At 35.4% G+C, this 27,051-nt stretch overlaps 1 protein-coding gene across 1 annotated transcript in view; it reads right to left on the bottom strand.

The window, feature by feature from the left end:
• Nucleotides 1–27,051, bottom strand: part of LOC107150469 (speckle type BTB/POZ protein) — a 79,547-nt gene that overhangs the window by 21,356 nt on the left and 31,140 nt on the right. The window contains exon 2 of the mRNA XM_015495504.2: nt 588–731. The gene's annotated coding sequence lies outside the window, so the exon portion shown is untranslated. The remainder of the gene's footprint in view (nt 1–587; nt 732–27,051) is intronic.

Below are 27,051 nucleotides of genomic sequence, written 5' to 3'. Positions count from 1 at the left end.
AAAAAAAAAAAAAAAGGCTGAAGATCAGATAAACATTTTCCCTCCTCCCTCTCTCTACGTGATGCCCGCCCGCTAGCATGGCTGAGCTAGCAAGGAGGTTCAGCGTTTTCTTGCTTCAGTTCCCTCATTTTTAAAAAATCTCACACTGACCAATTGCTTTTCATAACTTTTTGAGTTTCTGAGAAACACTGTATGGAAAGTGAAAAAACATGGAGCAGAGGGACCAGTATCAAACCAGGGCTGGGAAAGCAGATGATAATACCAGACCTAAAATGAGATGTTGAGAACACTGCCTGGGGTTGCAAATCTCAGACATGGATCCTCCAGCAGGGGAGCCTTAGTGCATATTTCCATCAAGGGGATATAAACAAATCTAGTTTCTAAGATTCCCCCTTTCAACCACCATCGAAAAACACTAGTCTTGGAGATTCAGATTCCATGTGAAAAACCAAGAAAAGAATGCAAGGTTGACAAGCACTTTAAATGTTCCAGAGAAAGCAGGAAACACAACATAGAAAAGCAAAAAGAATATTTGTTCATCAAATCCTCCCAAGATGCAAGATTTACAGGGTGAATCAAGAAATTACCTGAGTGTAGCACCAGCTCTCAGCTACAGGGCCACTCGACATTTCTGCCGGAGGTGGAGGACTTGGAACCCTTGACATCGCCAGTTTGAAGGTTAAACAAGGTTTCCAAAGTCAGGGAACAAAGATTTCTGTTCTTTCTTCACTCTGGTTGAATCCAACAAACAATATTTATTAGATTGGTTTACTATTCTTTGTTTGATCTTCTAGAGACTGGAAATTTTGTGGTTTGTCTGGAAAGCTTTATCCTGACCATTCACATGGTTCCTTACCACTTAGGTCTCAAATTTAATATTTACTTCAAAGAAGACCACCTAAAGTAGTCTCCTACTCAGTTATAGCAGCCTATCTTAACCCTTGCACAGTGCTCAATATTATCTTACCAAATGATCTTATTCAAAGCGTAGATAAAGAACATCTATGAAAAGGCTGCCTGCAAAGGAGCCAGCAAGATTACCAGATGCAACTTCATACTTCCCAACTTGCCACTGGCTCCTTCCCTAAGGGCACAAATGTTCCTCTCCTAACACAAAATGACCTTGTTACCCCTCTACCCCACCCCACAAGGCCTAGTACATGCCAGGCAAGCACTTTACCAACTAAGCTTCATCCCCAGCAATATTGCTCTAACTTTGCGTCATCTCTTATACTTGCTGCTAAAGTAGTAGAAATCTTTTACTCCTCAAACCTTTGCTAGCTGCATTCTTTTTATTTTATTTTATTTTTAGTTGTAGTTGGACACAATACCTTTTATTTTATTTTATGTATTTTTAGGTGGTGCTGAGGATTAAACCCAGGGCCTCTTGCATGCTAGGGGAGTGCTCTACCACTGAGCCACAATCCCAGCCTGCTAGCTGCATTCTTAAAGGCAACATTTTTACACCTTTCTTAAATGTGCTCCTTTCTCTAAGGGGCATTAGAGAATATCTCCTCACAATTTGTTACCATCTGATTTTCTAGATCCTTCTGTTGTTGATCATTCCTCAAATCTCTTGGATTCTCTTCCTGTATTGTTGCTTCCCCTTTAATCCTTGACCATTTTCTCAATCTACATTGTCTTTATGGCAATTTTATCCATCTTAACAGTGTCAATTTATTGGCCTTACACAAATGTTTCCCAAATCTCTCTAAGTCTTACCTCTCTCATAAATCCCAGTCTATTTTTTTTTAAGTTGTAGATGGACACAATAGCTCCATTGTATTTATTTACTTTTATGTGGTGCTGAGGATCCAATGCAGTCCCTTACACATGCTAGCAAGCACTCTGCCACTGAGCCCCAGCCCCAGCCCCAGCCTATTTTCAAATAACTGCTATATGTCTCAGTGGGATAGTATTCCAGCAGCAAAGCAAATCCAACTTAAACTTCTCTATAAGGCCTTTCTAAATACAAAGGACATTAAAAAAAAAATTGGTGAATTTTGGGCAGGAGGGAATAAGGAAATATAGGTCAAAGGGTACAAAGTTACACATAGGTAGGCTGAGTAAGTCTAAAGATCTAACAACATAAAGACTACAGTTAATTGTAATATATTCTGTATTGTATTCTATACTGGAAATTTGCTAAGAGGGTAGACTTCGTGTGCTTTTTTCACATGTACACATGTGGGCAATAAGTTAATTGGCTTGACTGAAGTAATCATTTCACTATGCATATACATATCAAAATACTAGGTTGCATACCTTAAATACATATGATTTTAAAACTGGTGAATTTTTGGGGGAGGCGTACCAGGGACTGAACTCAGGAGGCACTTGACTACTGAGCCACATCCCCAGCCCTATTTTGTATTTTATTTAGAGACAGGGTCTCACTGAATTGCTTAGCACCTTGCTTTTGCTGAGGCTGGCTTTGAACTCATGATCCTCCTGCTTCATCCTCTCGAGCTGCTGGGATTACATGCGTGTACCACTGTGCCCAGCTTGGCAACAATTTTTAAGTAACATAAACAAAGTCAAAACAGAAGGAATGGAAAAAAATCTTGTAATGCATATATTAATAATTTTATTAATATACAAAAATTAATTATAAATTGTTCATACAAAAGTCAATAAGAAAAAGGGCAACTATCCTGTACAAGTTATCACTAACAATAAAAGAAAGAAAAAAGAAAATATCTCTTAAACATTTTATATCTCCTAGACCAGCAAGAAAAAAATATTTAACCATAGTATGAATGAGAAAATAGGAACTTTCATAAACTATTGGTAAGGCTGTAAAGCAGTAACTGTACTACATATGGGAATCTGGCCATATCCAGCAAAATTTAAAGAATATGTACCCTAAGCCTTAGTAATCTCATTCTTAGCTGTGTATGCATTAGAGCACTAGTTCTCAAATTTGGAGCTCTTCAGAATCACCTCTGAAACAGATTGCTGGCCCCATCCCCAAAGTTTCTGATTCAGAGGTTTGGGCTGGACACAATATCCCAGGTGATCCTGATGTGCTTCTTCTGGAGCCACATTTGAGAACCACTGCCCTAGAAAACTCTATGCTTAGGCACAAGAAAACATAGACAGGAGTGTTCAAAATGACACTCTAATAGTGAAAAACTAGACACAAACTAAAAATCCATTAGTAGGGAAATAGATAATTAAATTAGATTACTTCCACATAATGGGAAACTATTATTTCGTGATTTGTAATTAATAAACTAGATCTATAGCACCATGGATATCACAGAACTAATGAAAAAAGAAAGTTCTGGAATGACATGTGCCGTGCAGTATACTATTTATGCAAATTTAAGATTTAAGTACTATTACAGATATATGCATGAAGTAGAAGAAAAAAAAGAAAGAAAGAAAAAACAACACTGACAAGTTATAAGTTTTATGATCACAGGAGAGAAAGAATAAGATTGGGAAGAGAATATAAGATACTTCAACTGTGTTATGTTTGTTTTAAAATAAGGATGACATGAGGCAAATATGAGAATACAAATATTTGTTAGGGATCACAGGTACTTGGGTATTGTACAACAGTTTAAGGATATTGTCTGATTTATAATAACCAAGGGATAATTTTCTTTCCTGAACACCTGGTTAGTTTTCAACTATGGACAAACAACTTAAATATTATAACTGATCATGTTGCCCTCTTTACTGGGCCAGTAGGAAGCCCAAAGACAAATCTGTGACTTATATCTTAGAACTACAGATTCATATGCCTGTTTAATTATTTTACATCTTATATGTGATCATATACTCACTCTGTAACAACTCTAATAGCTTAATTATTCCCTTTTCTCTCAACTGTTGTCTTTCATATGTTGTTGGGGATGTGGCTCAGCAGTTAAGCACCCCTTAGTTCAATCCCCCATAAAAAACAAAACAAAACACTAAATACTATTGTGATCACCTTCAAAGTAAGCCTGCATTTGAAAGAAAACATTCTCACAGAACTACTTATTTGTTCAGTAACAAGCAAATATACCTTATGCAGTTTTACAAATCCTAGTTACCATTACTGGTCAGAATGAAATTTCAAAAGTCCCACTTTTGGGTAAGGTGGCAATGAGATGTGAATTTTACATAGTAGTTAGCATAAAATTTGGCTCTGGAGGTGTGTGCTTCACACTCTCTCTACAGTAAACCATCATAAAATTTCTAATTTGAAGTTTTTTGTTAAAAAAGTAAACTTCAAATTTATCTGATAATTAATCATCTAGAAATTCTCAAGCACAAGAAAAGGACAAAATTTAAAAACCAGATTAATTATTGCTACAAAATCTTGGTCTATTACTACAACCAAGAAAAAAAATATTAGTTTGGTCTTAGTTATTTTTCTCCATCTTCTCTGCTGCAGCCAAGTCATGTGTGTGTGTATCACCACCCATCTTCCAATTTTTAAAAATGTACAACCCGGCAGTTAGTAGAACTGAAGACTCAGTCTTAAGACTCTCAGGAGCTCTAACCATACAACCTGCTGGGAGGGAAATTGACTAGGATAGCACAAGTCTAATTAATTTCACTTATAGCAGGCACCACGGGCAAAGTTTTCATCAGCAAAGTAGCCTGGTGCTACATGAACTCTCTAGCACTTCATGCCAATTGCTGCAGATGCCCAGCAGAAAAACAATTTTAGAAAAGAGAGATCTATTTGAGGGTCATAGGTTGAGAATCTTTGCAGGAGACAACTAGAGCCAAAATGTTTGTTCATAGCTTCAAACAAGTTAAGACAAGACCGTCCGAGTTCTCTTAATGCCAAGCTTCTAGTATGCTGACAACTCTGAGGCTGAACATATCTGTTATATACCATCACTTATTTTCCTGCTTACCAATCTTGACTTGTGAAGAAAGACCTCTTCTGATTACATCAAGAAATATACTTCAAATTATCTTTGTCAATCTTTGTAATATCACTTAAATTAGTACCAGTTAACAACTAATAGCTCTCTCAGACAGAATGCTTCCTAGCAGGCATTATGAGACCATGAGGTCATTAACTATTTTTTTTTTCTTTTTAAATATATTAACTTTATTTACTTTTATGTGGTGCTGAGGATTGAATCCAGGGCCTCACACGTGCAAGGCAAGCACTCTACTACTGAGCTATAACCCCAGCCCCTCATTAATCATTTTTGACAAGAGATTTAAGTCAATCAACATAATATGATTTCAACCTAGAAGGTTAAATTCCGGAGGACAGACAAATATAAAAAATAAAATGTACTGATGCTGTTATAACACACAAATAATGCTTTGAACAGAAATTACACTGTTTCTGAACAGACACTTCACAGAAGAAATACAATTGATCAACAAATATATGAAAAAGTGTTCAACATCTCTAGCAATTAGAGAAACGCAAATCAAAACTATTCTAAGATCTCATCTCCTATCAGAATGGCAATCATTAAGAATACAGGCAACAATAAATGTTGGCGAGAATGTGGTGAAAAAGGTACACTCATACGTTGCTGGTGGGACCGCAAATTGGTGCAACCACTATGGAAACAGTATGGAGATTCCTCAGAATATTGGGAATGGAACCACCTTTTGACCCAGCTATCCCACTCCTTGGTTTATACCCAAAGAACTTAAAATTAGCATACTACAGTGACGCAGCCACATCAATTTTTTTTAACACAATATCTTTATTTTACATTTATGTGGTGCTGAGGATCGAACCCATTGCCTCGTGCATGCTAGGGGAGCACTCTACCACTAAGCCACAACCCCAGCCCCACACATCAATGTTTATAGCAGTTCAATTCACAATAGCTAGACTATGGAACCAACCTAGGTGTCCCTCAATAGATGAATGGATAAAGAAAAATATGGTATATATACTCAATGGAATACTACTCAACTTTAAAGCAAAGTAAAACTATGACATTTGCCAGTAAATGGTTGGAGTTGGAGAATATGATGCTAAGCTAAATAAGCCAATCCCACAAAACCAAAGGCCAAATGTTTTCTCTAATATGCAGTTACCAATTTACAATAAGGTGTGTGTGGGGGGCACTAGGAAAGAATAGCATTACCTTAGATTAGGTAAAGGGAAGTGATGGGAGGGGAGAGGAGGGAATGTGGAGATAGAAAAGGCAGTAGAATGAAACAGACTTTACTACCATATGTATATATGTAACTGCATGACCGATATGATTCTGCAATATGTACACAGAAAAATGAGAAATTATATCGACTTACGTATAATATATCAAAGTGCATAAATGCCTTCTACTGTCATGTATAACTAATTAAAACAAATTAAAAAATTAAAAAAAGAAATTACACTGTTCGATTTCCAACCAAACCTATATTTTCCTGCCTTCTTTTATACTTTCAAAAGTTCTGCTGCCTCCAGCAGACTTTAAGCTACTAAGAATATAAAGCTGTGTTCCTTGTATCCATCACCTTACTACCTGGCATAGCTTGCCTTTAACCAAAGATATTCACTCAGTATTTATCCAGTTGCATTTTAAGTTCTTTATATTTTCTAATTTGTTGCTTCTTCACAGCCCTTTCAACAATGTTTAGTGTATCAGATTTGCAGTGTAATAAGGATCACTGATTTATTTATTTATTGAATTTAGTACCACACAAATTCTAAAAGTGGAATTATTATTTTTATTTTTAGTTGTAGATGGACACATACCTTTATTTTATTTAGTTATTTTGTGCTGTGTTTTTTATATTATGTTATGTTTTTTATATTATGTTATGTGGTGCTGAGGATTGAACCCAGTACCTCTCACATGCTAGGCAAGCGCTCTACCACTGAGCCACAACCCCAGATCACATTAATTTATTCTTTTGGATAAATTGCAAAGTCCCAAACTCTCAACCTGGCACATCAATCTCAATTCTCATAAAAGTAGGCCCCCCAGTATTATCTTCATTCAACAAGAAGAGAAAGACTGGTTATAATTGTCTTTATTCTTGAACTAATTTGGGCTAAACTCCTATATTATCAGAATTCTTTCAAGATATATAAATTCCTTGTACAAAAAGGGAAATGTCCCAATAGTTTATCCCATAGAGAATACAGACTAGGCTAGAATATTCTCTGGAAAGTGTTACATACTGTGCAGTCATTTGTTTGTCTTTGATTCCTCCATGACCATATTCCTCTCATCAATCTATTCTACTTATCTAAATTAAAAAAAAAAAGAAATCAAATCAACCAATTAACACATGTAGACACGTATCTCATATATGAGTTCTATGAATTAGCTTTATGTCCATTTATTTTAAAATGATAGGAATAAGATTGTGAAATTATTAGATTGAACCACGAAACTATTGTTTTGTGTGCCAAAAAAATAGTTGAATATAGGCAATTTCATGTGGTACAACATAATACACAATATGCACAAGCTGGGAATGTAGTTTCTTGCCAGAGAATGGTTTGTTAGTGACTTTAAAAAACCTATCCCTCTCTCTCTTTTTCAATCTTTTGGTTTAAAGCCTTGTACAGTTTCCAAGTAAAGAAAAATCCAATGTCGTATCTATTTTAAACCTGAGAGACATTTGCATTTTCCAAATCAGAGATGCCAAAAAAGATCACTGATTTAAAAAAAAAAAAAAAAAAAAAACACCAAAACCAACAACTATAAAAGACTTGGGTATACTCATTTTTGAGAAACTAATGTAACCTAAGAGGAGCTTTTCCTTTTTGTTTCTGTTACAGTGTACTCAATCATATACAGCCCAGGAGGTAATAATTTCTTTCTCATTACCTCAAGGACAGTTATTACAGGTCATACTGACTTTCCTTTGTTGCAAGGTTTGAATGACTTTTGAATATCTATTATGAGTAAATCTTCTGGAGTTCAATTTAACAAAATACTAAACGTGTGTATATATGTTTGTTTTTCTAATTAGAGACACTTCTTAAAATGAACCTAGGGGCAATGAAGAGTGACCTCAATCACCAAAGGAAGAACTAAGGTTTCCTTATTTATTTTTTAATCAGTTTCATGCTTTGTAAAATTATATGAATTAAAGATGACTGGTCTTTCATTTCATTTTTAAAAATTCTTAAACACTGAACCTATAGAAGGATTTAACAATATTAAATGAATCTAGAGATTAAGAAGAAAAAAGCCAATAGCCTAACAGAAAAATGGGGGAAAAATGGTTTACAGAAATGGCAGTATCAATGTTTCTAAATATATGGAAAGATATTCAACTTTCATTCTTACTAAGATAATTGCAACTTGAATTACACATTGATTCAACCACTGAATTGGCAAAGATCAAAATGTTTGATAACGTTTGCCCAGGGTAAGGAGAACAAATCTAGTTGTAGTACAAATCATTACAATCTCTGTGAAAGGCAATATCTATTAAGAAATGCACATGCCCTTTAATCCAGCAATTCCACTTCTAAAAATTATCCTTATTAATTTATTTAAAGTGACAAATACAAAAGGTTTTTCAATATGGCACTAATTGTAAACTCACAAAAAAAATGGAAGTAATCTGAAAGTCTATCAATAGTGAATAGATTAAATAATTATGACAGATATGATATAATAAACATCTGTAAAAATCAATTTTTAATAAAAACGTTTTTGTTTAAAAATATATAGAATATCACTGAAAAGCTACACAACAATCTAGGGACACTGCTTACTTCCTCAGATGGAAACTGGGTACCCCGATGGGAAAACCAATTTCCACTGTATTACTTTTGGTCTTTTCCAGTTTTGAGCCATGTAAATATATTTATTACCTATTAAAATAGTAAATTTAAAAAAAATTTTAAGGGCATTGTAGCAGCCTTTACAATGAATCTTTCCAAGTTATAAAAAAGCTTTTAAATCAGACCCATGAGAGACAAAACAGGAATTTTTCAGTGGTTTCCACTGCTATCTAAATAAAATCAAACTTCTTGTCCTGATTTGGCACACCTCCGTTCTCAATCACTATGCTGCAGTCCTCAGGACTTGAATTCTATTCTATGAACACACATCTTTTCCCTCAATCTTGAAAGTTCTTTTTTCCCTTAGGTCTTTTCATAGCCAAATCTTCATATCATTTAGGTCTCCTATAAAATGTAATATCCTCAGAGAGATCTTTCCCTGACCACTGATCTGAAGTAGCTTCCATTTCTATCCTGCTCCTTTCTCCATATTACCTTATTTTATTGTCATCTTTATTACCATTATCTCAAATTATCTTTTTATTTTCTCTCTTGTCTACTGTCTTCCCCAGTAGAAGTTACACTCAACAGAGAACAGAATTTCCCTGTGCCTAGAATGGTAGATGACAGGTATCAAGGTACTCAATTAATATTTGTTACAAGAAATTTATGTTCAATAACTACACTTTTCCACATTAGGATATATTTTTCCTTAGTGAATTTTAGTTAATAAGTTAAAAGTTTAGGAGTTGCTGAATAAATGCAGCTATAGAAACCCAGGCATACTTTTGTAACAATAAAACATTTTAAAAAGAAAATCATCAGTTCATCTCATTCCCATTATAAAGAACTTAAGAGTTCATTCCAAAATTATTTATACTCTTATTTAATTTAAAAAAAAATAATTCCAGAAAACTTGAAGAGAAAAGGGAAACTTGAAGGGACATGGGGAAGGGGCTTCCTGAATCCACAAGACAATACTGAGAGAAGCACATTTCTCAGAATAATTCGGAGTACAGAAGGTACTATTTACAGCAGCTGTCAGGAACCCAGCCTAAACCTCAGGTTATTTCAAGTTAAATTCTACATAATAAAATTCCAAAGTATTGATCAAATTAAGGCAGATCATTGGCATTTCCTTAGATCTGAGCTATAATTTTAATATCTGATGCTGGGTTTGATTCCCTTAAAATTGACATGTGGAGAAAGATAACTAACATTAAATACACATATGTGTAAACATGTATCTATGAAGACGTGTTTTAAAAATATGTTTAGGCACTTAACTCAAGTTTTTTTAGGCCAGGCTAAGAAGTAGGACCATATTTCCGGCACAGATTCTCTAATTAAGGGTTAAAGCCAGCATGATAATGGTGTGTGCACCTGGGAGGTTGAGGCAGGAAAACCACTTGAGTTCAGGAGTTTGAGGCTGGCCTGGGCAACAAAGCAAAAAACCTGATCTCAAAAAAAAAGAACTGAATTGTTCTTGCTACTGTTATAAAAGTATAATATTAAGTGTGCAAGTCAATACATTTAAGATGTTCCCAGTTTGCAGATATTTCTTAGGCAAGTATAGATTGTGAAATGGTTTTGAGGTTTAGATATGCTTTTGTACATTTTAAAATAGCCTTTTTTCCTTCTTCTCAACCCAAGCATTATACGATAGTGTTTTATAGAAATAGCCTCACTAGTAAGGTTCATCCAAAGTAAGCTGAAGATGACAAGGAGGTACATGATTCTCAAGTCACTGAATGCAGTAGGACAGCAGTGGAATGCTTCCACTGAATCCCCCATTCTTAGTGGCTGTTTACAGCACTGCTGCCCTTCTTACAGATTCTAAATAACTACAAACTGTCCTTGTCCCCAAGGAGATCTTAGCTGCCAGCTCAAAGGTTAGAACATGGAATAATTCTCACTTTTCCAGTAGCAATGCAACTTCTTCAGTTAGCAAAATAATCAGAGCAGAAAAATTTATTGCTGATTTAAGTTAATGACCAGGGAATCATTCCTTCCCCTTAAAAACTATCCATTATGTAAGAGTTATTGATATAGACATATCAGCACAATTCTCTAACCCAAAATATGTCAAGGGGGAATACAATGCATCTTTGTTCCAAATGCAGAGAGGCTTGTCCTGGAAAGGGACAGATGCCACTCATACATCTTGTGAGACTGAGATGTTAACAAGACTTCTGGAGTTTATGTTTTGCTTTTTAATTTAGGCACAAATGACTAGTAAGAGAAATACAACCATGTAACAACATAAGAGGAAAAAAATTACTGTCTGCTTGGATGGAGGATCCAGCAAATAACCATGGCTGCAACAAGCACAAATTTCACAAAGTCTGAGTTAATACCATCAGGTGATGTGTTGCTGCTGTTAATTACAGAACCCCTATAGGGAAGAAAAACTCAACCAGCCGATAAAAGAAAGAAAAAAAGAGAAAGAAAGGAAAGAAGAAAGGAGGGAGGGAGGAAAAGAAAAGGCAAAAAAAGATAGAACTCACGAGATTAAGCTTCTCCACATATCACTTTGAAAAACCATCACTTAGGAGATGTTTAAAATGAAATGACATGAATTCAAACCAAGAAACAAACCTGATTATGCAGGGGCTATTTCACTTCAAAGTGGGTCTCAGTTCCAAAAGAATACATCTTTAGAAATAAGGTTAGGTAAAACCAACCTACCAGCTTTGGCTCCATTTTCACAAACCAGAATCGTGTCAATTTCAATGAATGACTTGGGCAAAATTCTCTAGGGTCACAAAAGGTGAACTTGGGAAAGATGAAGATTTTTAACACATCCCACATGTGGTCAAAGATTTTTTAGGTTGAAAAAACCACTTAAACAACAGCTAGAAAAGAATAAAAATAAATAAATAAAAATGAGGAGTAGGAGGAAAGGCGGGGTAAGGGCAACCCCTATGGTTAAGAAGATTCTATTTATTAAATACTTAATATTCCCAAAGCTGTTTTGAGATTTGAGAGGTTATGGTCTCTTCTTCAACTATGACTAGAAAGAACCTTATAAAATCTAAACAGTGTTGGCTCTAATACTATTTAAGTATGTCCAGTCTGCAAAGAATTAAAAAAAGAGTCATTTCATAAAATAAGCAGAGGTTGCACAACCCCGCAGGGTCCTCTGGTCTTACAAAAACCAAATTCAACAGGCGTTTTTCTCTTTGGCCATTTATTAATCTATTTTTCAAAAATATTTTTTTAATTGTAGTTGGACACAATATCTTTATTTATTCTTATGTGGTGCTGAGGATCGAATCCAGTGCCTAACATGTGCAAGGCGGGCGCTCTACCACTGAGCTATAGCCCCAGTCCTCTCTTTGGCCATTTAAACTTTAATCATACCATTTAAAAATATTTCTTGTTAACATTATTTGGCTACAGAAGGGGCCCAAGAAATCTGTTTCAAGGATGAAAGTCTAAATGAGTCTTAGGATATACAATCCGGAATAAGTACATTAACTTGGAAACTAAAAAGGCTCACATGCTCCAGAGAATTTATTATATTACAAGAGAAACCAATTATGTTGGGCATTAACTACTACTACCTAACAGTACAGAATTCACTATTCTGTGGAGACACATTTTTAGCGAAATATACCTAGACCTTCATCCAACTATAAGGGTGGGAGTGTTTCATCTTCTCCTTTGTGTTCTTAACAGAAGATACCTGACTACTGTTTACGTGGACCATTGTGCCTTACCTGGAAATTATCTGAAGAAAATAAATTCCCTTCTAAAGTTATTAAAAATAAGCCGAATTGTATGCTAAAGTTCTAAGTAGACTAAACTAAATGGAACAAAGGATGGGCAGGAAGTTCTCAGTTTGAAGTGTTCATTCCAAGATTCATTACTCCAGGAAAAAGTAAAACCACACAGGCAGACAAAACAGGGGAAAGTTAGACAGGATGTCTATCCTAACAGAATTTCCTGGCTCCTGATGAACAGTGTCAGAATTTAAGATTAAAATGCATTAACACCTATTTCATCCAAGACTATAAAAACATACATAAGTATTTGAGGCAAAATTCTCATACCATGCTGGACACTATGGTATACACATGTAATTCTGAGTACTCAGAAGGCAGAGGCAGAAGGATCTAAAGTTTGTGGCCAGACTCAGCAACTCAAAGAGACCCTCAGCAACTTAGCAAGACCCTGTCTCAAAATAAAAATAAAAAAGGGATGGAGGTGTAGCTCAATGTAGACTGTTCCTGGATTGAAGCCCCAGTACTGTCACCCTCCACACCAATCTCATACCACAAGTAAAAGTCTCACATTGCAAAGTAAAAATTTTAAGGTGGTAGTCATCTTCATGGGAAGATTTTTTTTTTTTTTTAAAGATTAAGGTACAATACCCAAAGGCAGTCTATTAAAAAAAATCAAACTCATTTTATACAGTAAAATGAAGCCTATAACATTGCTTCAAGGTATCTTTTTTTAAAAAAAATTATCATTATAATTTTTTAAAAATAAATTATCATTCTAACTTCCCTAAAGATCTCTTCTAAAGAGAAAAATAATCTTATTCTAAGGCCTCTGTATCATGTATTACCAATCATTGATTAAAATTTTAAATCCAAACATCTTTGTTTCCTTCTACCATCAATGTACAGCCTCATCCCAGTATATAGTAGCCACCAGAAAAGATCTGAATAAGTAATTCTGGTTTATTCCAGGTAGGGATATTTATAATAAAACTTTTTTGAAGTCAGTGATAAAAAAATGTTTAATGCTGTAAAGCTTCATTATTATTAAAAAAAATCATACATGCCTACCTTATGACTTCAACTATACCTACCATTTGCACTGAAATGAAACAGCAGATTACACTCAAGATATGTATTTTTTAGCTATGGTAAATATTTCTATGTATCTCATTCTGCTTTTCCCCCAAACTATGTTTGAAATTAAACTACATTTTTAAAATTCACTCAGTCAAAAGTCAGTAGAAAAACTCTAATTTGTCTAACAAGAAATCTTGTTGGAAACAAAGATAATGAATCAGAGTTAACCGGATTCTGAATCATAAGTCTTTACTTGGGCTATCCTTTAAAGGGAAAAGCTCACAAAAATCAAGTGATTTATCTACAAAGAAATGACTGGTAAAAAGGATTTACTAAACAAAATTATCATTCTTATATCTCATCACTAGTTCTGAATGCTCTATTTTTTAGTCATCTATCAAAAAGATTATGGGGTTGGGGTTGTGGCTCAGCGGTAGAGCACTTGTCTAGAACGTGTAAGACCCTGGATTCGATCCTCAGAACCACATAAAAATAAATAAATAAAATAAAGGTATTGTTTCCAACTACAACTAAAAAATAAAATATTTTAAAAAAGATTATGTATAGAAATGAAAGAAACATCTGAGTTAGTTCTTCCAATGAACTGGCCTATGAGAGCAGCAAAAATAAAACAAATGACTTACCCTATGTCAATATTCACAAGAGAGGAGTGGTCATTTTTGCCAGTTCCCTAACAAAATGCTGAAAGAATTACTATTGAGTTTTTATGTAAAATTCCCTTTAAAAAAAGTGCTATATGGGGCTGAGGCTGCAGCTTAGCCATAGCGCACTTGCCTGGCACATGTGAGGCACTGGGTTTGATTCTCAGCATTGCATATAAATAAATAAATTAATAAAGTTCTACCAACAACTAAAAAATATATTTTTAAAATTGCTATATGGTTAAATTACTCCAAAACAAGAATATTTAAACAAAGCCATGTACCCTATGGTTTTAACAAGTAGCTGCCACACTAAGATGGGGAGTGGGCAGGATTTCACTGAAGATTGGGCTATGTTAAGACCTTGTGCTGGGTACAGTGGTGCACGCCATTAATCCCAGCAGCTTGGGAGGCTGAGGCAGGAGGATCCTAGGTTCAAAGCCAGCATCAGCAACAGCAAGGTGCTAAGCAACCAGTGAGCAGAGAGACCCTGTCTCTAAATAAAATACACAATAGGGCGGGGGATTCGGCTCGGTGGTTGAGTGCCCCTGAGTTCAATCTCCAGTAACCCCCCACCCCAAAAAAGACCTTGTATACTGATTATACAAGGGAAAGAAAAGTTCCTTCTGAAGACTAGTGAGATAGCTTGGTTAAACAACACCACTACTCTAATAATCTGCCATATCCTAGTAGGTGACTCAAAACAGAAACAAATAAAAGTGGTTGCAAGGCTTCTATGAGCTTAACCTAGGCAGAAAATTCTGACACTGTCTTCCCTTTTGTGGGAAAACAAAGTACTGCATTAATCATTTGTAAGTTGTTCTTAAAAAAATAATATCTCCTGAAACACCAACTTTAACCAGTATGTTGGTACAATTAAGTTTCTTATAGAATATAATAGATTTTGGTAAACCAGTAATGGAATAAGCCATCACCCAAAACTATACTGGTGCCAAAACAGGGCAGTCTTGATCAGATACCATAAAACAAAGCCTACAAATGTGTCAAGTAGTTCAGTTAAAAGTAGCAAGAATCGCCAGGTGTAGTGGTGAGCACTCCTGTATTCACAGCAGATTAGCCTCCAAAGCCAGGAAGATTATGAGTTCAAAGCCAGCTTCAGCAACTTAGACCCTGAGAAATTTAGGAAGACCCTGTCTCTAGATAAAAAGACAAAAAGGTCGAGCAGGGATGTGGCTCAGTGGGAAAGCACCCCTGAGTTCAATCCCTGGTACCAAAAACAAACAAAAAAAATGTAGCAGGAATCAGGTGGAACTCATTCAACAAATATTTGCTGAGCACCAACAATGCAAGGTATTTTGGGGGACAGTGGTGAAAGAGACAGGCAAGATGCCTGACCTTCTGCCTTTAAGATCTTATAAGACATTGCTCCTACAGAGAAAATAACCAACTCTGTAAAGTAAAAATGCTCTGAATATCTAGATTCTTAAAGCAGAAATCAATAACTTTAGTTCTTTCCTCTCTTTTATTTAAATTTAAAGTTTTGGTTTCTAGTTAACTTGCCAGAGTTAACATTTTCAGGTTCAACGAACTGGCCAATGTTAAAAGAGTCTGAGACTGTAGTTGAGTGGTTTCGGCATTTGTCAGGCATTTGTGAGGCTTTGGGTTTGATCTCCAGCCCCCCCCCCCACATACACAGACACAAGGACTAGGAGAAATAAGGCCACTCTGATTGTGCTGACAGGACAAACTGGTGCTTCTCCTTTGAAAAACAGTTTATTATTTTTTTCAATTTTTAATTAACACACAATAATTACACGTATTTGTGGAACACTGATATTTCAATACACATTTAGTGTGTAATGATTATTATATCACAGTAATTGACACATCCATCACCTCAAATATTTATCATTTTTCCTGCTGAGTACAAAACAATTTAATATTATATTATGTTATAATATAATATAATAACACTAAAGATCCAACAATTCCATTCCCAAATGGCCTAGAGAAACTTCTGTACAATAATACGAAACTACTAGCACATGTTAGCAAGAATGTTCATAACAGCCTCTTTCATAACAGCTAATTAGAAATAATTCACATGTCCATTAACAGAATGGATAAGTTACAGTATATTCACATTGTAGAATGTTATATAGCAATAAGACATTGCTCCTAGAGAGAAAATAACCAACTCTATAAAGTAAAAATGCATTATAGTTCTACATAACCATATATTGTTAGGTTCTGAAAGAAGACACCAAAAAAAAAAAAAAACCGGGAAAAAAACTCACATTTAAAAGAAATTAAAAGCCAGGTACAGTGACGCATGCCTGTAATCCCAGCAACTTGGGCGGGAGGGTGGGTGGAGGGAGGTGGGTGCTGAGGCAGGAGGATCACAAATTCAAACACAGCCTCAGCAACTTAGTGAGGCCCTAAGCAACTCAGCAAGACCCTGTCTCAAATAAAATATAAAAAGGGGCTGAGGATGTGGCTCAGTAGTTAAGTGCCCCTGGGTTAAATCCCTGATACCAGAAAAAAAGAAGAAGGAATGCTTTATTTAAAAAGCCAAAGAGCAATTATGACAAATTCTATGAACTCAAGTCCTCTTTATTCACTGTTTCCCACCCTTACTCCACAGAGAAATCTTATTGCAATGAATTTTATGTATCCTTCCAGAGCAGTGTATGTGAATCTGTGTATAAAAATGTATTGCTTCATGTGTTTAATTTTTACATAATGAATTATGTGAGTATATATACATGTGTATATGTATATATATGTAAACATTTTATAGCAGTCATTTTGTTTTCATTTATTCTTGTTTTCTAAAATCTATGTGGGTATGCTAGGTTTCCCCATTTAACTTCACAGAATCAATATTTCAGCACTTCTACAACTTCTTAGATGAATATTTGAACGTTTTCACTTCTTTATTTTTTAATGTAGTTGCCGATTTATTTATTTATTTATTTGTTTATTTATTTATTGGGTGCTGAGGATCGAACCTAGGGCCTCGCATGTGCAAGGCGAGCACTCTACTGTTGAGCCACAACCCCAGCCCCCCCCAATAGCTGTTTTTTATAAACTTCAGTTTTCTTTCCCCTTTTCCTAAGTTTTAATTTACTAATTTTTTTTGGGGGGGGAGGGGGGTTTGGGGTTGAACCCAGGGCTTTGTATATATGAGGCAAGCACTCTACCAAATGAGCTATATCTCCAGCCCCTCATTTACTACTTTTTAACTCCTATAATATTTTAACCCACTAACTGTGAAACTATTTAGTGATCTATAGAATCCAGTTCATGTGATTTTTGTGTCTCCTTAACATGATTCAGACACAGCTATTTAGCAGTTTCTTAGAGCATTCTAAGCCAAAGGAAGCATTTTAAAAGATAGGCCTTACATTGTTATTGTGTTAGAATTATTACATATAAATTTTGTTCAAATTTTATGACAGTTTCCAGAATAGAAAACAAAACTCCATGGTGTTAATGTTCCAAGAAGAACATATTCTTCTAAATAAAAATTTAAGATAGGAACATATCCTTCAAAGGATTGTATGTTTCAGTGACCAGTGATTTAACAATTTTTTTCATAGGTGTCTTTAATCCATGTATTTTATTCATTATTGTGAGGTTGAGTATATTTTTTACTTTTATACTGCATGTCTTTACTCCTTTAAACCTGGATCCCATTCAGAGTTTCCAGTACTTGGAATCCTGAAGTGTTACAAATGAAAACTGTTACTCTTCTCTAATAACACACTCTGCCTGCGCAAGTGTTTGAGGAGGACTTCCTTTCTTAACAACTAGTTTGGGCAGCCACCTGTCTCATGAATATATGAACTATCTTTAAGAATTTGAAGGGAATTTATATGCTGAGTATTTTTTTTAAACAACCAGTAGGAGCTTAAAATGGAAATCAGAGTAATAAATATAACTAGAATTTTAGATGCCTGTGTATTTCTTCTCAGATCTGTTCTTAAAATATGGCTCAGGTCATAAGTATTTTGGTTAGAAAGTTCCTTTGGATCTAGGCTTACTCTGATTTTAACATGGACGAAATATTCCATCAAGGGTATGAGTGCTATCTGTATACTCAGACATACCCGTCATGTTACCCAGTAGGCAGTTTTGCTTACTGAATGATCCTTCTTTATGCCACTGTAATCACTGAATGGAGTTTGTTGCCTGCTCTTTGTCATATCATCCCCACATTTTATGCAGCAGAAAAAAATGTTCCTATCTTAAATCTTTATTTAGAACAATATCATATTCTTATTAAAACACTAACACCATGGAGTTTTGTTTTCCCTTCTACTCTGAACTCTGCTATAAATTTTTTTAGTTCTTAAGTCAAAAATAATTTTTTTCAAACCATTGTTGCCCTCTTGGGATATTTCATCTGCATACATAATAAGTTTTTATTGTTTCTGTAGGAGTCAGAATAAAATATAAAGAACTTTCTTCTTGAAGTTATATTTTGTTTGCATGATTCTTCAAACAAATATTTTTTCTGACTATAAAAATAAAATGTGCCAATTTTTTACAAGCTTAAAAAAATAGCAAGAAGTATAAAGGAAGCATGCACTCAGTCTTAATGTTATATATTGTCAAGTGGTTCTCGTAACAGTTATGCCAGTTTACACCACACCAGGAATATATGAGTGTTCTTGTCTCTTTTTGCCCTCAACAATATTGTTGTTATTAAAATAGGTGTTACACATTTGTTAGGGGAAATATATAATTATGTTTGTATTATCTTTTTAGAAGTCTTCTTTTTTTTTCTTCTGGTACCAGGGATTAAGCCCAGGGATGCCTAACTACTAAGCCACATCCCCAGCCCTTTTTATTTTTTATTTTGAGACAGGGTCTCTTTAAGTTACCCATGGCCTTGCTAAATTCTGAGGCTGGCTCTGAACTTGTAATCCTCCTGCCTCAGCCTTCTAAGCCACTGGGATTATAGGCATGTACCACCACACTGGACTTAATAAAACATTTCAAATCAATGAATTCAGGGAATGGTAAAATAGAAAAGCTTTAAAAACAAAAACAAAAGCAGGGAATGGTGATGCATGCCTGAATCCCAAGCTGAGGCAGGAGGATCCCAGTTCATGGTCAGCCCAGAGAATTTACTAAGACCGTCTCAAAATAAAAAATAAAAGGGCTAGGGATGTGACTGAATAAAAGAGCATCCTTGAGCTCAATTCCTAATACCAGGAAAAAAAAAATGTACGTCAAAAACAAACAAAACTCAGAACATCAGAACTGTTTTTTGTTTTGTTTTGTTTTTTTTTTGAGATGGGTTTTGCTATTGTGCAGGTTGGCCTCAAGAACTCAAGAGATCCTCCTGGGTAAGCACAATGGGGCAGGAGGATCTTAAGTTCAAAGTGTGTCTCTGCATCCTAGAGGGGCCCTAAGTAATTTAGCGAGGCCCTGTCCAAAATAAAATATATAGCGAAACACTGAACAACTTAGTGAGTCTCTATAAATAAAATACAAAATAGGGCTGAAGATGTGGCTCAGTGGTCAAGTGTCCTGAGTTCAATCCCCAGTATCAAAATAAACAAACAAATATATACATATTTATATTTGAACTATATATCTCAGTGGTAAAGTGCCCCTAGGGTTAAATCCTCAGTACCTCCCACTGCCCCCCCAAAAAAGTGATCTTCCTTCCTCAGACTCTCCAGCAACTGGGACTATAGGTGTGTGCCACAATGCCCAGCCGGAGTAATATTTTATTTTATTGAATACTTTTTTTTTGGTACTGGGGATCGAAGCCAGTACTATTGTACCACTGAGCTACACCCCAGCACCCCCCCACCCCGACTTTTTTGAGACAGGGTCTTACTAAATAACTTAGGACCTCAATAAATTGCTGAGGCTGCCCTCAAACTTGCCATCCTCCTGCCTCAGTCTTCCAAGTCACTGGAATTACAGGCATGTGCCACTGTGCCCAGTGAGAACAGTCAATACTGTAGTCTAAATCAAAAATTTAAAAAAGGCAATGAATTGTCCAAATTATCTTATTAGTGAAAATCCTATGTTGGTAAAATATTTTTCCTATAGTTGATGGGAATTATATAGCACTGAGGTTACTTAGGCAAAGGGAATAAACATACACTTTAGTAAGAAAGCACTTCTTAAATAAAAATAATGCTCAGAAGCAATCCAACAGATCTTTGGAGAGACTGTAAATCCTTATAAGGAAACCGTTACCACAGAGCACCTTCTCTTTCCTCTCCACCATTCTAACTTCCTAAAGTAATTTGTCCTCCCTTTCCTCAATTTTATTTAATTATCTGTAAGGACCAATTCCTCCTCCTCTAATCATCTCAAATTTTAGTATCTGTAAACTCAAAGACAGATTTAAGAAAGAACACTTGAGACTTTTTTGTCCTTTGCTTTCTTGAAATAATTTAAGTCTTTTCTTTCAAATGTTTTGTCCTCTCTCTTCCTTTTACATGTCCTGTTCCAAACTATTTTTTTTTCCTCTTCCCTTCTCTCAATGACCAACTGCTTTAAACTGCCAGCATGCCTCTGGCATATTTATACTTTTCACTTAAAGGAAAAGATATTCCCAAATAAACCAAATAACATCCCACTCCACAGCCCGAAGGTAAAATAAAGCGGCAAAAAAGTTAAAAAGTAAAAAACACTACCCCCCCTTTTTTGCTGCTTTTCATTTTAGCATTATGTTTAGAAATAAATTTCTGACTATCAAATAAGGAAGTAAAATCAAACTTGTACACTTTATTTTTATAGCATTTAAATTTATTCAGGGTCATCTGTTTCACAAATCCCTTTGACTAAGAATTATAAAGCCATTTAGAATACGTCTGTACAGTTGAGTACTACAGTCTAATGGAAATCACAACCTCAAAATTCACAGGAGACTTACAATCTGTGCACTCCCACCCCCAACCTTCTGGTCTCCTCTAAGGCCTTCCAAAGACCTTTTGCATTAAATGCTGCAGCTGTGTAACACACCCCTCAAAAGTAGTACTGTTTTCAAAGCTTCATGGTCTTCAGAGTACTCTCACATTCATGATCTTATTTGGGATTTTCAACAGTTCTGTGAGCCATGCAGGGCAAGTATTTTACAAATAAGGAAACAAAGATTTCTATTTGTCATGGTCACATGCGTATTAAGGGACTTGGGTTAGAATGCAAATCTTTTAACTACTAATCCAGTACTTTTTTTTTTTTTTTTTTAATGGAGATCCAGTACTTTTTAATTCTATGATTTGCTGATTCTTAGATCAAGTATAGTCTTTTATTCAACATGCAGAAATTGGAAAAATATGAGAAGACACATTAATATAATATAGTTTTCAATTCTGGTTTTAATTTTCAAGTGACAACTCTACAAATTCTTTTTAGTTCTAATGAATACTAAACACCCTTATTAATGGAGACCTCAGAAAATCATTGATGGGTTTTTGCCTACTTCCAAGACTGAACTTAGAAACAAACCCTATATCCTCTCCCCCAACCCCATCCTGCAGTACTGGGAAATTGAACTCAGGGACACTCTTCCACTGACTTGCACCCCCAGCCCTTTCTTTTATTTTTGAGATAGGGTTTTGCTCAGTTGCTGAGGCTGGCTTCAAACTTGGGATTCTCCTCCTCAGCCTCCTGAGTTGCTGGGATTACAGGTGAGCACCACCATGCCCAGCTACGCCCTAATTCTTTTACAATGGCTTTTAATGCATTAGCACCTCATCATCTTTAATTTAAAAAATAAAACATCTAAACAAGCACAGTGGAGCACACCTATAATCCCAGCAACTCAGAAGGCTAAGACAGAAGGATCCCAAGTTCTAGACCAGCCCTGCAACTTAGCATGACCCTGTCTTAAAAAAAAAAAAAAAATTAAGAAGGCCTGGGGAGGTAGCTCAGTGGTAGAGTGCCCCTGGGTTCAATCTCTACTACAAAAGATTAATTAATTAAAAAGTACTCTAACATGCTGGAGTAATTTTCTAGTCTGAGTTTCTAAGAAGCCAATGTCTTTCCTCCCTAGAGATTTCTATCACTTTTTTGCCATAAGCCTATAGAATTAAAAAGCACAATTTCCACAATTCCTTAATTATATTCATTTGAGGTGTCTAAAATGACTAAAATTCTAACTGGCACTATCTTCAACCAAGACGCTCAAGCCAAGAACCCTATCTTTTCATATTCTATCAATCAGCAAGACTTGTAAGCTGTGCTGCTTCTCAATTACCCATTTCTGTTCAAGCCACCATTTTCTCTCACCTGACCAGATTTTACTGGTTCCTAACTGATCTCCCAGCTTCTTTTGCACCAATCTGTTCTCCACATAGCAGGCATAGGAAGCTTTTAAAATGTTAATCAAACTATGTACCTCCTCCATTTAACCACATTTAGAATAAAATTCAATGTCTTTAACTCTATAGGGTCCTCATAAAAGAGCTGTCCCATGATACCAAATTCATCACCTACCCCTGCCTCTTACTACTCACCTGACCAAACACACTACTGGCCTTCTTTCTAAACAAGCAAAGCTTGTTTCCATCTCAGGGACTTTACACACTCTTTCCTTCAGCCTGGAAGACTCTTCTAGATCTTCTCATTGCTGCCGCTTGTTATTCAGGCTTCAGTTCAAAAGTCACATCTTTGACCATAATCAAAATTAGTAGAACTACCCTGCTCCTCTATGAATTTATTTCATATGAATTTACTCACTACACCATCTACAGTCTAGCCTGATAATCTTCTGGGTGCACTTAAAATAATGACTTCTATTCCTGCTGACTTAAGAACTAGAGCCTGTACAGTGGGGCTCTGTTAAGATAATGCCCATATATCAAGTCAGAAGCAGCTCCCTGGTCTTGACTTTTTAGCACTCAACAGAATCTCTATCAAAATTTCTTTTTCCTTTGAGTATAAAGTTTTTAAACAAAGTCATACTCTAATATCTGAAAATTCTCTGATAATATTATTCAGGCCTTTCTTTTTGAAAACTGTAAAACCACATCTCTAGACTCTGCCTTTACTTTTTATTTGCCTTAAAAAATCACTAGTTTAGGGCTGGGAGTATAGCCCAGTGATAGAGAACCTGCCTAGCATGTACAAGACCCTGGGTTCAAACCCTGAACTTTAAAAAAGAAAAAAAAAAAATCACTAGTTTTTCTGACTACTAAATCTTATTCTATTCAGTTCTCAGCACTGCAAAAAAAAAAAAAAAAGAAAAATCACTATTTTTTGCTCACTAAGTCTTATTCTGTAGGATACAGGTAGTTTGTTTTCTTTTAATTAAACAAAAAACCTGATCATAATGGAACCAGAGAGCTGGGGTTATTTTCCAGAATGGAAACTGGCTTACAAATAAAAAAGGGTAGAGACATGAGGTTTTTTTTTCTGGTGAGGTGTTTTTTTTTTTTGTTGTTGTTGTTGTTGTTGCACAGGGAATTGAACCCAGGAGCACTAAACCACTGAACTACATCCCCAGCCCTTTTTTATATTTCATTTAGAGACAGGGTGTTGCTGAATTGCTTAGTGCCTCATGAAGAAGTTGAGGCTGCTTTGAACTCACAATCCTCCTGCCTCAGTTTCTTAACCCCCCGAAATTATAGGCATTCTCCATTGTGCCCAGCAAGACATGAGTATTTTTAGAGATGAAAATATAAACAATACCATTTTAAATAAATATTTTATAGGGTTATAGTAAAAAATCAAGAAAACTGTTAATACCCCATGATTATCCAGAAGTAAAAGACAAAGCTGATTTGAATAAAGTAAAAAAAAAATGAACTGAGCATGTGGTTTAATAGTAGACAGCAGGCAAGTACAAGGCCTTAGGCTTGATCCCCACGCACCACCACCAAAAAATGTGTATTTTGAATAAAATGAAAGAAGTTCTTTCAATTGGATTACTCTTCAAGGACAAGGACTGTACCCAGAGCATCTTGTATTATGTCTGGCACACAGAAGGTGCTTCATAAATGTTTGATGAATAAAGGAATTAATAAAACAAATCTAGAACTATATTTTGTTTTAGAGATCAGGAAACTGAACCCCAAACCAGAATAGTGGCTTGCCCAATGATGTATTTATTACATGCAGAAGAGCAAAGACCAGAAGTCAGACTATCATTCCCCACAGTTTTGCTATAAAAAGGAGATGTTGGGCTCAAGAATTTCTTTCTTTAAAAAAAAAAAAAAAATCTTTATTTTGTTTGTTTTTATGTGGTGCTGAGGACTGAACTCAGTGCCTCACATGCGCAAGGCGAGTGCTCTGCCACTGAGCCACAACCCCAGCCCCAAGGAATCAAGTATTTCAAAGTGAGTAAAATGAAAAATAATACATTAGTGAGATACAATCAGGCTATAATTAAGGATGTCAGGCTCAATGACAGATAAACTGTAATAACTCAAGAAAGATATTGGTGAGGCACTATGTAGAATCAAGGAACCAACCAAATTTTCTGCATTACCAGAAAAGATACTAGGAACCAAAAAATACATGCAACATTAATACTCCCAACCTAGCTTTCCAGTTTTATCTAATGTGACCAAATTAAGTTATCTGTTCATATTAAGCCACCCAGTTCCACTGCTCAGTCTACATCCATGACAAAATTAATTAAAGTGGGGCTGGGATTGTGGCTCAGAAGTAGAGTGCTTGTCTAGCATGCATGAAGCACTGGGTTCGATACTCAGCACCACATAAAAATAAAGATATTGTGTCCACCTACAACTAAAAGATAAATGTTTAAAAAAATTAATTAAAGTGGCTATACAAACTGGATTCCTTCTTAAGAATACAGAGTTACAAAGATAAATTTGCAAATCTATTTGTTCTTGGCTCCTACAACCTTTTTTCCTTCTCAACTCAACCAAACCTTTACTAATTAAAACGGCACAGAAAAATTAATTTGACTCTGATGTTCAATATGTGAAAGGTTTCTTTACTTCCTGAAAATTCTTTGCTTCAAAGCAGATTTTTTTATGTCAGCCTAGTCAAATTATTATCAAATATTTAGAGTATTTTGAGATATGACTATGTATCAATTAAATTTTGGAAAAGTATGTTTTCTCCACCTATGCTAGTAGAAGAGTCACAAGTAGATTTTTAATTTCAAATCTAACAATTGATCTTAACATTAATAAATGGGTTTCTACTGCTTGAGCCCTAAACTCGATTAATCAAAAAATACTCATTGAATGTAGTCTGAATGTCCAGTTCCATACTTATTTTATTTATTTATTTTTATGTGGTGCTGAGGATCGAACCCAGAGCCTCGCACTTGCTAGGCGAGTGCTCTACCACTGAGCCACAACCCCAGCCCAAAACATGAGGTTTACTTTTTTTTTTTTTTTTTTAATGGTGCTGGAGATTGAACCCAAGACCTTGTGCATGTTAGGTCCTGAGCTATATCCCCAATAGTTCCATACTTAACTGTCAATCTTACCATAACTAATTTATTTATTTATCTTTGGGGGTACCAGGGATTGAACTCAGGGGCACTCACCCACTGAGCCACATCCACAGCCGTTTTTTGTATTTTCTTTAGGGACAGGGTCTCACTGAGTTGCTTAGCAACTTGGTTTTGCTAAGGCGGCTTTGAACTTGGGATCCTTTTGTCTTAGCCTCCCAAGCCTGGCCTCATGACCAACTTCTTTGGATGGTTTGAATGCAAAAATGTTTCTGGTCTTGAAGAGTTAAAAGAACTTTCATATATTCAATAACTGAGAGCTTCTCCTCAATACATAAAATTTCCTTCTTTAAGCAATTTCCCACCATCTCTTTTATTTTTTTAGCTATAGTTGGACATAATACCTTTATTTTATTTATTTTTGTGTTGTGCTAAGGATTGAATCCAGTGCCTCACATGTGCTAGGCGAGTGCTCTAACACTGAGCCACAACTCCAGCCCCTTTCCACCATCTCTTACAGATAATTTTGCCTTTAAATAGCAAGCCATTTAGATACCACAAGACTATCTTAGCCATCTATTCACCCCTAGACACTGGTAGAAAAAAAAAAAACACAATAAAAATCAATTTTAAAAATACAGAATAGTCAGCTAGATATTTAAATCAAACAGGGAATCTCCAGACGCTACATACAAATTCATTCAAATAAATACTTCAAAGTTTCATACATAAATTCACTTTTAAGGTATTGAGTACTTCAATGTTCTAAAATGTGGGAAGAGTTAACATTTTATCATTACTGCCAGAGGTTGTTACTCTAAGAATTGTCTTACAAAGGTCAACTTTTTATTGGGTCTTCCAAAATCAATTCTTCACCATGAGAAATGGCCATCAGTTAAATAAACTTAGAATAAGAACAAAACAAGTCAATACATTCATAAGCTACTGCTATCCTTGGGACCTGAATTCTAGTGCAATCTTCGAAGATACTTAGCTAAATCTAATCTATCTTTTTTAAAATATTTTTCCCTTAGTTGTTGATAGATCTTTATTTATTTATACATGGTGCTGAGAATACAACCCAGGGCCTCACACATGCAAGGCAAGTATTCTACTGCTGAGCCACAGTCCCATCCCTAAATCTAAATTTTCTCATCTGTAAATTAAAGGCACAATTGTGTAAGAATGTCTAAAGTCATAACCAGTGCTAAAGCTCTAATGCTTTGGAAAGACTGTTAAAATTTTATCTCTCTTCGTATGTTCTTTTAAAAAACTAAAACCAGCACACACACAACATAATTCAAAAATTACAGGAAGCTTTAATTGAAAAATAAGTTTCCTCCTAGACTCCTGAGTCCCTCCAAAGCCTAAAACAACCACTGTTTGTTTTGTATTCTCAAAAAAATAAAAAATTAAAATTAAAATAAATAAACAAACAAAAAACGCATGTACCAGCAAATTCCCTGTAGGCCATACATATACTTATTCTTTCTAAAGGTTGTAAAGAATTCTACTGCACCATGCTGTGTGGTTTCCAGA

Source organism: Marmota marmota, unplaced genomic scaffold (genome assembly GCF_001458135.2).
Source record: "Marmota marmota marmota unplaced genomic scaffold, marMar, whole genome shotgun sequence".
NCBI classification, from domain to species: domain Eukaryota; kingdom Metazoa; phylum Chordata; class Mammalia; order Rodentia; family Sciuridae; genus Marmota; species Marmota marmota.
Note: the sequence above shows the minus strand (reverse complement) of the source record. Positions and strands in the feature narration are given on the sequence as shown.